The following is a 12,119-nucleotide window of genomic DNA, read 5'->3' as shown; positions in this document are numbered from 1 at the left end:
GGAATGGGCAGTAGGATTCCATAAAGTAAGTCATGTTTAAAAGAGACACTCTTAAAAAATGAAATAGGTGGCCGTAATCCCAGCACCTTGGGAGGCTGAGGAGGGTGGATTGCAAGGTCGGGAGTTCAAGACCAGCCTGGCCAACATAGTGAAACCCTGTCTCTACCAAAAATACAAAAAATTAGCCAGGTGTGGTGGTGGGTACCTGCAATCCCAGCTACTTGGGAGGCTGAGGAAGGAGAATCGCTTGAACCAAGGAGGCAGAAGTTGCAGTGAACCGAGATCGCACCATTGCACTCCAACCTGGGCAACAGTGCGAGACTCTGTCTCAAAAAAAAAGAAAAATTAAATAGGTTGTTCTAATGAGCAGTTGTTTAAAATCCTAAGTAAAATTTGGTCTCTTTCTCATTAATGCTTAATTGTCTTCAATCACCCCAGTCCTACTTTGAGTATATACTAACTCCCTTTTAAGGACAGATCTAGACTTTTCCACTTTGGCTCATCTGAAAGCTTTCTAAAAGGATTATGCCTTAATATTTCTTTTTCACAACTTAATAGGGTGATTTGGGTTTACGCACACAGAAAGAGATTTCTCCGTACCCTCCTCTCCTCTGATTTTTAAATATTGTTCCCCTTGTTCATTCTGTATGTTGAGATGTGATCTTGCTTTTAGGAGATCAAAGAAAAAGAAAAACAAGTTTCTCTCACATGTTTGTCTTCTCTTTAACAATCCACATAGTTTTTATATTGGCCCAAGATACACCCTTAAAATTCCTCCAAAGCTTTTAGACTTTGCAGAGAAGTTTTAGACTGTGTGCAGAGAAGTCTTGTGCCAAATTGCAGAGCCTGTTTTATAAGAAATTAATTTCAAAAGCTATCAGAGAGGATGGCATTATGTTTTCAAAATGATGCTACATTAATTCAGCAAGAAAAGCTTAGAGCCATTCTGAGTCAGAGGACAGGATATTTTGATCTTAAAGATAAAAGGGTAATTCCAAATAGCTGATTATGCATAGGGTTCATTATTCATATTGATATAAGTATTATGGGGCATTTCCTCTGTGATGACAGGGCTAGATTCTACTCATACACACTAATAAACAGTTTTTCCTCCTGGTTTGTGTCTCTTTCCCCTGATGAACTAGTGTTTGGAAACCAAAACTATAATTATCTTCAGTGGAGATGGCAATTGGATACCCCAGAGAATATGTCTAATCTTTATAAGGTATTTAGCAGTGAAAATGGAGTTTTGCAAAAAGCCAGAAGACTTGCTTTGGAATCCTAACTCTGTCACTTACTAAAATTTTGACTTTAGATAAGCTACATAATTTCCCTGAGCCTTAGCTTCCTTGTCTGCAGAATGTGAAAAATAATGACTACCCCATAGGATGAAAAAAAAAATTAAATCTAACACCATATGTGAAAGTACTAAGCATTAGTCAGTCCTTAGAAAATGTTAGTCTCAGCCGGGCACGGTGGCTTATGCCTGTAATCCCAGCACTTTGGGAGGCTGAGGCAGACAGATCACGAGTCAGGAGTTTGAGATCAACCTGGCCAACATGGTGAAACTCCGTCTCTACTAAAAATACAAAAAAATTAGCCAGGCGTGGTGGCGCATGCCTGTAATCCCAGCTACTTGGGAGGCTGAGGCAGAAGAATCACTTGAACCCAGGAGGTAGAGGTTGCAGTGAGCCGAGATTGTGCCATTGCACTCCAGCCTGGGCGACAGAGCAAGACTCCATCTAGAGAAGATGTTAGTCTCCCCTCTCGTCTGTGAGCAGGAGGAATGAAGAATGTAAAGAGGGTTATTAGCTACTGCTGTGTCACAAAACACACAAAAACTCAGGGCCAACACTCAGCACTGATTTTTTTTGAGGCAGAGTCTCACTGTGCTGCCCAGGTTGGAGCGTGGAGTTCAGTGGTATGGTCATAGCTCACCGCACGCTTGAACTTCTGGATTTAAGTGATCTTCCCCCTTCCGCCTCCTGATTAGCTAAGACAACAGGCATGCCACCATGCCAGGCTAGTGTTTTTGTTGGTTTGTTTTAGAGACAAGGTTTCCTATGTTGCCCAGACTGGTCTGGAACTCCTGGCCTCAAATAATCCTCCCACTTCGGCCTCTCAAAGCGCTTGGATGATAGATGTGAGCCATGGGTGCTGGCCTCAGTGTTCATTCTGGATCATGCATCTGGGATTGGCTGGGGTGACTCTTGATATAGACTGCGGGTTGGCTGGAGTGCCTCGTCTTATCTCATTCTCAGGTCTATGCAGAAGGGACAGTTCCTACCTGGGGCAAGTCCTTCTCATGGGAGAGGCAGACACACAGGAGGGTTGAGCAAAAGCATATGGCCTCATAAGGCCCAGGCTCAGCAGTGGATGGTGTTACCTCCACTCATAGGCTGAGCCCAATATCGAGTGGTGCACCTCCAGCAGGAGGTGCTGCAAAATCACATGGCAAAGGGCATGGATACAGGGACCGGGAAGGATTGGGGATGACATGCAATTTCGCAGAGAAGCAGACATAACTCCCTGACCTTATGGTAGGGTACCGTGCTAGGTTAAGGCCAGGCTAATAAAATGCAAGAAACTGGCATCCTGTGAGCTGAGGGGGCAATGGAGAGGAGCATGCAGTCAGAGGGACAGAGAACAGAGTGGCTGGGACAGTAAGGGTCGACAAGTATGGCAGGCTCTGGAATGTCAGACAAAATAAATGACGATGAAAATAACTGCTCTGCTGTAACACATTTATTGCACGACATTTACAAAGAGGCAGAGGGTGCACACCTGGTTCCTGAGAACTGTGAGCTACATACATTTTTTTCTTTTTCTTTTGAGACAGTATCGCTCCGTCACTCAGGCTTGTGGTGGTGCAATCCCAGCTCACTGCAGCTTTGACCTCCTGGGCTCAAGTGATCCTCCCACCTCAGCCTCCCAAGTAGCTGGTACTACAGGTATGTGCCACCACAACTGGCTAATTTTTTATTTTTTTGTAGAGATGGGATCTTGCTTTGTTGCTCAGGCTGGTCTTTGAACTTCTGGTCTCAAGCAATCCTCCTGTCTTGGCCTCCCAAAGGCTGGGATTACAGGTGTGAGCCACCGTGCCCAGCCTTGAACTACAAATTAATAGACTCATACAGATTTTCTTGATTGGCCTCAGGGAGGACATTAAGGCCCCTCCCTGATCCCTTGTTTTACTCTCTGATATGATTCAAAGGAAAAAATGAGCTTCTGGAGGGTGTAAGCCAGGCCACTTTTGGACCAGACCGAGGGTTTGGTGGGAGGAGGGAAGGAGCCACGTCGGCATTTCTCTGCTTGAATTTCTCTTGAGCTGCCCACAGGCTTGCGGGGATAAGGCCAGGCTTGGGGGCGTCTTCTGTCTTCTGCTTAAAGGAGATTTTGGTTCTCTAAAGGCAAACAGGACCATGGTGAGGCCGAACAGAAAGAAGTCTGTAGGCCTAGGCCTGCCTCTCCCATTTCCTTGCCCACAAATGTTGCCCAGAGCATCTGCTATGCAACAGGAAAGACTAAGGAAGCCAAGACTAATAGGGGGTGGATCACAAGACAGCATGATCAGCACTATGATCAAAGTAAATCCGGGTGCTATTGGAACCCATGGGGTCTGGGAATGTAAAGGAAGGCTTTGAAGAGGACGTATGACCTGGAAGGTAAGTTTGAGAGTTGAACATAAGTTCTAGATCCTGAGAGAAAAAGGTAGAATGTTTTATGAAGATTTCAAGCCCAGCTCACCAGCACAGGCAGTGAGAAAGAAGAACATTAAGCTCTGATAGGCAAGAGGGAGGTTGAAATGATGGGTCCTAGACTAACTGGATTAGGGAGAGAAATGAGAAAAAGAAATGGCTGCGTGTGCAGGAGGAAGAAGAGGAATCAGTGTGCTGGAGGCCTTTGAGAGGATGAAGATGAGGGGTGAATAATGCAAGAGACAAGCTAGAAGGATGGAAGGTTGCAGTGGGAATGAGATATTTGAATCTGAATTCATAACCTATGTCTAAGTCTATCGTATAACCTTGACGTAATTTTGCATTTGTGGTTCAGAATTGACTTAATCGCACCTCCATTATCTTTGCACTTCCGTACTCAGCACTTCATTTCATGTCCCTGAAATGGCTGAAAATCCATTATGCTAAGACGCCCTTATTTTGAACCCTGCCCCCACAACCTCGGTGACTGATCAATCACAAATAGCTAACTCATAGCTTTTCTCACATGGTTGTGCAGATTATCACATCTTTCAACATCATTATATTATGACTTTATAATATCTTGACATTCAAATTGTTTAAACATATTATTAAAATATTCTGGTTTTAAGTTTGGCTGGGCACAGTGGCTCATGCCTGTAATCCAGCACTTTGTGAGGCCGAGGTGGGCGGATCATGTGAGGTCAAGATTTCAAGATCAGCCTGGCCAACATGGTGGAACCCCATCTCTACTAAAAATACAAAAATTAGCCAGGTGTGGTGAAGGGCAGCTGTAATCCCAGCTACCTGGGAGGCTGAAGTAGGAGAATCGTTTGAACTCGGGAGGCGAGGAGGCTGCAGTGAGCTGAGATCGCGCCATTGCACTCCAGCCTGGGAGACAGAGGGAGACTCTGTCTCAACAACAACAAAAAACATTTAATTCAACGAATGATTGTTAAGTACCTGCTGGGACCAGATACTGAGGCAGGCCCTGGGATCTAATGGTGAAAAGGATACACACAATGCCTACCACGCTAAGGCAGTGGTTTGGGGGATGACAATATTAAGTGGCGTGGCAGTAGGTAACACAGATAAAGGTGGAGCTACTCAGATTCATGATAACCCCGAAGTACCACAGGGCTCCGCTCACACAAGTATTAAAGCCCCTGTTCAGGGGATATTAACTTTGATGTTGTTAAGATAAATAAAATAAAGCAGATACAGCTGAAGTTTTCTTTTTCTCCTTCCCGATTCTGTTCCCTTCTCTTCCTTCCTCCCTCCGAGTTGTCTACCTTAACCATGTTTGTGCGTGTGTGTCCATTCATCGAGATGCGTAATATTACATAGCTGACAGACTCATTAGCACTCCCAAACCTCCCAAAAGTTGCACTGAATAAAAATACGGTATATGTCGTGATTCTCAAATGGAATTTAACCATGCAAGACTAATGACATGAAAAATCGTTCATTATTGTACTTCAACTATAATGACGTTACTAACCAACATCCAAAACAGGCACCCTCTAATAAAAAATGGTAATTACTTGTTATTGAATGTATTTGTCCAATAAACCTCTTTTTTTTTTTTTTTGAGATGAAGTTTCGCTCTTGTTGCCGAGGCTAGAGTGCAATGATATGATCTTGGCTCACTGCAACCTCCGCCTCCTGGGTTCAAGCAATTCTCCTGCCTCAGCCTCCCAAGTAGATGGGATTACAGGTCTGATCCACCACACCTGGCTAATTTTTGTGTTTTTAGTAGAGATGGGATTTCTCCATGTTGGTCAAGCTGGTCTCGAACTCCTGACCTCAGGTGATCCACCTGCCTCAGCCTCCCAAAGTGCTGGGATTACAGGGGTGAGCCACCATGCCCAGCCATAAACCTCTTTCTTTTGTAAATTGCCCAGTCTCGGGTATGTCTTTATCAGCAGCATGTTGCTGCTGATTAATACTGTAAATTGGTACCAGAAGTGGGGTGCTGCTGGAAAGATACCTGAAAAAGTGGAAGTGAGTTTGGAACTGGGTAACAGGCAGAGGTTGGAACAGTTTGGAGGGCTCAGAAGAAGACAGGAAAATATGGGAAAGTTTGAAACTCCCTAGAGACTTGTTGAATGGCTTTGACCAAAATGCTGATAATGATATGGACAATGAAATCCAGGCTGAAGTGGTGTCAGACAGAGATGAGGAAATTAATGGAAACTGGAGCAAAGGTGACTCTAGTTACGTTTTAGCAAAGAGACTGGCAGCATTTTGCCCCTGCCCTAGAGATTTGTGGAGCTTTGAACTTGAGAGAGATGATTTGGGGTATCTGGACCCATTCACTATCATGAAAACGGCATGGGAAAGACCCGTTCCCATGATTCAGTCATCTCCCACCAGGCCCCTCCCACAACATGTGGGAATTATGGGAGCTACAAGATGAGATTTGGGTGGAGACATAGAGCCAAACCATATCATTGACCTGCTGGCACCATCAAATTTTTCTGTGTGATGAAATTTCAGCTCACTTTTAGGTGTCTTTGCCTACAATCATCATGGGACCCTTTCTAACTATACATTGTACATCACATACAACACCTGCATCTTTCTCTGCCACACATATCTGCTGAGATCTGCATTATGGCTGAATTAGCCGATATTTACATGCCAACGGGGTATCGATATTTTTCATCTGCTGCTTTCTACACGTAGGACAAGGTTTATATTACAGGTCCTACACTTTCCTAGAAACCAGAAACATCAGTGTTATGTTACTATTTACAGTGATAGCAACAGCATTTATAAGTTGTGTCCTACCATGAGGACAAATATCTTTTTGAGAGGCAACAGTAATTACAAACCTATTGTCATCTGTTCCATACATTGACAACAGCCTGGTGCAATAAAACTGAGGCGGCTTTTCAGTTGACAAGGCACCCTCACACCATTCTTCACCTTCCACTTCATCTTACCTTTCATTATCTTGGACCTAGTAGCCATCTACCTTCTATTTCTTCCCGAGACAGGATCCAACTCCTGTCAGGAGTTTCATCAGATTCTGACAAAATTCCATTCCATCCCTACTACACAATCGAAAATATTTTGAGTCTAATTCTCCTTCTACTATTACTACTTATATTACTTATATTTCACCTGACCCACTAGGAGACCCAGGTAATGACACTGTGGCAAACCCCCTCAACACACCACCCCACATTAAGCCAGAATGAGACTTTTTATTTGCCTATGCAATTCTATGCTCTATTTCCAATAAACTAGGAGGGGTACCAGCCCTGGTCTTCTCTATTGTTATCCTAGCTATTGTCCCAATATCTAAACAGCAAAGCATAATATTATGGCCATCGAGCCAATACCTGTTCTCAGCATCATGCACTCTACCCATGTAACAGACCTGCATATGTATCCCTGAATCTAAAAGTTGAAATTATAAAAAGTAAAAACATATACATACATATATGTATACATGTACCTACACCTATGCAAACAATATGTAGTATCAGCTGGGCATGGTGGTTTATGCCTATAATCGCAGCACTCTGGGAGGCCGAGGCAGGCAGATCACTTGAGGTCAGGACTTCAAGATTGGCCTGGCCAACATGGTGAAACCCTGACTCTACTAAAAATACAAAAATTAGCGGGGCATGGTGGTGGGAGCTTGTAGTCCCAGCTACTTGGGAGGCTGAGGCAGGAGAGTCACTTAAACCCAGGAGGCAGAGGTTGCAGTGAGCCAAGATCGTGCCACTGCACTCCAGCCTGGGTGACAGAGTGAGACTCTGTCTCAAAAAAATAAAAATAAATAAAAAATATATCTATCTATCTCTATATAGAGATAGATATATGTAGTATTATTATTTTTTAAATTCACCTGAATAGCATACTTTATATATATTGTTCTACATACTTGGTCTTCTCACTCAACATTATATTTCTGATGCTTGTCCTATTTGATATATGTAGACCTAATGGGTTCCTTTTAACCACCATCTAAGGTGAGATTGCACCATTGGATTAATGGGTCACAGTTGATTTTTGCATTTTTCTACTGATGAACATGTATATTTTTTATCCTCTAGGCTCAATTTAAGTGCTTTACAAATTCTCATTCATGCATCTTTATAACAGGTAGTAGTTTTGCCCTTCTTATTTTACAGATGAGGAAACAGACACAAAGAAGGTAAGTTACCCACTCAAGGTCACACAGCTAGTAAGTGGTGGAACAGGACTCCAACCCAGCTCACCTGTCACATCAGAATCTGTGTCCTAAACCTGGGCTTGCTGCTCCTTTGAGGTATTTCCACTGTTCACTGTAATAGTTCTGTATACTTATTTTCGTGTCCACTGCCATGTGCACACAAAGTTTTCTTTCCAGTTATAACTAGAAACAGCATTTCTGGGTTCACATACTATCTTTCATCATGGTGAGTTTTTACAGTGTGAATTAGAGTGGGGAATAAAGTGTCATAGGAACAATGCTGTGACTTTGAAGGAATTTGGAGCAGTTAAATAGTTAGTTCAATGTTTTATCCAGCTCTTAACTTTAGGCTCTTTTCCGTTACGGTAATCATCTGAGATGAGGTTAATAGAGTATGAAACTACTTTGAGAGAAGACAGAAGACAGAATGGCCATGTCACATAAGTAACTCTTCTGAATGGTTCATCTCAATGTACTTCATTTATTTATTTTTTGTTTTGTTTTTTGAGATGGAGTCTCACTCTGTTGCCCAGGCGGGAGTGCAGTGGTGCGATTTCGGCTCACTGCAACCTCCGCTTCCCGGGTTCAAGTGATTCTCCTGCCTCAGCCTTCTAAGTAACTGAATTATAGGTGTGGGCCACCAGGCCTGGGGCTAATTTTTGTATTTGCAGTGGAGACAAGGGTTTCACCATGTTAGCCAGGCTGGTCTCGAAATCCTGACCTCAAGTGATCTGCCCTCCTCGGCCTCCCAAAGTGCTGGGATTATGGGCGTGAACCGTAGTGCCTGGCCACAAATGTACTTTAACACAGCTGCATGTTGCTGTGTGATCTATTTTGGAATTGTACATTTTCTCTGTATAATTTCAGCCCATATATCTAACTCATGAGTCTGCTAAACCACTGAGCATCATGAAAAGCAAAAAGCAGATTCTGTATGATGGCCTAACTCAACAGTTCCAAACACACTTTTGCACTGTTACGAGCTTTTGGTTTTATAAACTTGCAGTATATTTGATGTAGGTCTCTATATGTTTGTGTAAGTCAGCTATAAATGCCAAGATACACTTAATATCTTACCGTTATGTCATTCTCATTCAGATGTAAAGTATAGCAACCTCACTTGTTTCTGCAGTAACCAAGGACACTCATTAAATTTTAAAAAGTTATCTTACATGTGAGATATCCCCAATGCCGTTACCCATCAAATGGAAATAGAATTGAAGGGCTTTCGGTTAATCCTTCCTGAAGACCTTTTTGCTTTGGCTTAGTCTAAGACAGCAAACACATAAACTATAACACGCCCCTCAGAATTGGTAAGATCCATGCTGCTCTTTCCCCATCATTGGTCCATTTCTGGGGGTTCTTCAGGGACACACGAAAGAACCTGTTTGTGTGTCTGGTTTAAAGGAATCCCGCCTGCGTGGGCTTGCGTTTGAAGGCTGGTTCTCAGGTCACTGGTTGAGCAGTTCTAATCACATCTCTGCGAGCCGTGTTTCCTCATTGTAAAATGGGGATACCGCCCACCTCATTGATGAATTCGTTCATGTATATTGATTCAGCATCTACTGAGTACCTCAAGTCCCTATTCTCAAGTCGTTCGCAGTCCAGTAGGGGAAATAGATATATTTAACGATATGGAAGAAATCTTAATTTTTAGCAGGTTGCAAGAGGCAGTTTTGTTGGATGAATGTTTTGATATTCCCTTTCTGAAGCTAGGGCTCCACAACTTGTTAAGTAATTGGTGCATTGTGCTGAAAGAAACCAATTGTACTGTGTGAATTACGAGAAAGAATGCATCTGTTCCTGGGAGGCAGGGAGGGAGGGCAAAAGGGATCCGGTCCTGTAGTGGGGTCGGGTGGAGGAACACCCTCAGTTGGTGTGGGCAGACATGTCCAAGGGAACTTATAAAACTGTGGGTGATATAAAACCCTCTTCCATCACCCTTGTAAAATCTCCAGCAAAATCTACATTGGCCACTAGTGCTTTAGGTGTAAATAAGATTCTGGAGAATTCAAAGGCAGCCAGACATCATAATCATACATTATGCAAAAGTGGTTTCCAAACTGCAGGTCAGGATTTTTCGGTGCATGTGAAAGCAATTTGGTGCGCCATGCCCGGCATTCAACAAGGGAAATAGAACAGCATAGAAACTTCAGGGCACCTTGCACATTGTAGAGGTAATGACGCTTTCTGAAACTTTTGTATGTAGGTCCTCAGTTGTGGAATAAAATGTTTTTCTTTTTGTGGGTCATGGTCAAAAAGAGAGAATCTTAGTATTATAATACATTGTGCTGATTACAATAGTAATTTTTTTTTTTTTTTTTTTAAAGACAGAGTCTTTCTCCTGTCACCCAGGCTGGAGTGCATTGGCACGATCTCAGCTCACTACAACCTCTGCCTCCCGGGTTCAAGTGATTCTCCTGCCTCAGCCTCTTGTGTAGCTGGGACTACAGTCACCTGCCACCATGCCCAGCTAATTTTTGTATTTTTAGTAGAGATGGGGTTTCACCATGTTGGCCAGGCTGGTCTTGAACTCCTGCCTTCAGGTGATCCGCCCACCTCAGCCTCCCAAAGCGCTGGGATTACAGGCGTGAGCCACCACGCCCAGCCTATAATAGTAATCTTCATGGCTCACTTTGCTGTCACAGGTCCCTAGAATCCTTATAAAAGGGGTCTTGGTTCAACAGTTCCCTGGGTTGAAGACTAGCTTCTACCTCCTGTTTTCTCCATTTCTCTGTTTTGAAGTCCTTTGGATCTTCCTTTTGCATCCTTGCAGAGCCTCTTTGGGCTCCTGCCTTGGCCCAGCCTACCTTGCTCAGAGGGTTGCCTTTGATGTGACCAGAACTCCACTCCACTTCTGCCAGCCGAACTCCCATGTGGCAGGTGGGAAATAGCACTCTCTTGTTTTTGTGTGGATCAAGTCCTTTGCCTGCTCTCTGCTCCTACAGCTCTTTAGCCTGGCTAATTCCTACTTATTTTTCAGGTCTTAGCAGAAATGGAGAATTTACCGTGAAGCGAATGAAGTTCAAATTTCAGGGTCTGTGCCAAACCCTTACACCCAATTTAGTAATCTGGTATTCATTTTCTTAGGGTTGGATAAGTCTGAGGCCTCATGAAACCTGAATCCACTTCTGGGTGTCAGTTTAGAAAACCTCACCTCTAATTCCTTGCAGTGTGGATGCTGATCTCCTACACATGCCCATTGGTCCCCTACACCCCACTCCTAGGACAGCCCTGACCACACTCTCCCTATAGGCTTACCAGTCTTCACCCTGAAACTCACATAAAGGAATTATGCCTGTCCTTGCTGGTGAGTGCCAAAGTGCCCTCATAGTAGACGGTAAATAAAAATGTGGTAAATGTCTGAACTTCATAAGTTGATTTGGGGAAACAATGCTTTTTATGCCTCCCAAAGTATTCCATAAAACTGCTGACAGGGGCTGGGCACGGTGGCTCACGCTTGTAATCCCAGCCCTTTGGGAGGCCGAGGCAGGCGGATCACTTGAGGTCAGAAGTTCAAGACCAGCCTGGCCAACATGGTGAAACCCTGTCTCTACTAAAAATACAAAAATTAGCTGGGTGTGGTGGTGCGCACCTATAATCCCAGCTACTCAGGAAGCTGAGGCAGGAGAATCGCTTGAACCCCAGAGGTGAGATTGTGCCACTATAGTCCAGCCTAGGCAACAGAGTGAGACGCTGTCTCAAAACAAAACAAAACACCAAACCAAAACAAAAAACCCTGCTGATAGCAATGAAGAGGAATGAGGATTAGCCATGAAGAAAGTTCCAGAACACTGACTTCCCCTGCCCTGGCCTGTGTTTGCAGAGTGCTGCTGTTCCTGATTGTGCTCCATTTCTGAGAGGTTAAAGGAATTTGTGTCAATTCCACCAAGTAAAGATAGCTTAATTGTCTGCCCCACAACCTAGGGATCTCTCAGGAACAGAGTATTTTTATTAGAAAATCCGAAACAGGCCAGGCGCAGTAGCTCAAGCCTATAATACCAGCACTTTGGGAGGCCAAAGCAGGTGGATCACTTTTGGTAAGGAGTTCAAGACCAGCCTGGCCAACATGGTGAAACCCCATCTCCACTAAAAATACAAAAATTAGCTGGGGGTGGTGGTGCGTACCTGTAATCCCAGCTACTTGAGAAGCTGAGGCAGGAGAATCGCTTGAACTCGGGAGGCGGAGGTTGCAGTGAGTCACAACTGTGCCACTGCACTCCAGCCTGGGC

The sequence above is a fragment of the Macaca nemestrina genome, chromosome 1 (genome assembly GCF_043159975.1).
Source record: "Macaca nemestrina isolate mMacNem1 chromosome 1, mMacNem.hap1, whole genome shotgun sequence".
In the NCBI taxonomy this organism is placed as follows: Eukaryota; Metazoa; Chordata; class Mammalia; order Primates; family Cercopithecidae; genus Macaca; species Macaca nemestrina.
The sequence above is the reverse complement of the archived record's forward strand: the minus strand, read 5'-3'. Positions refer to the sequence as shown.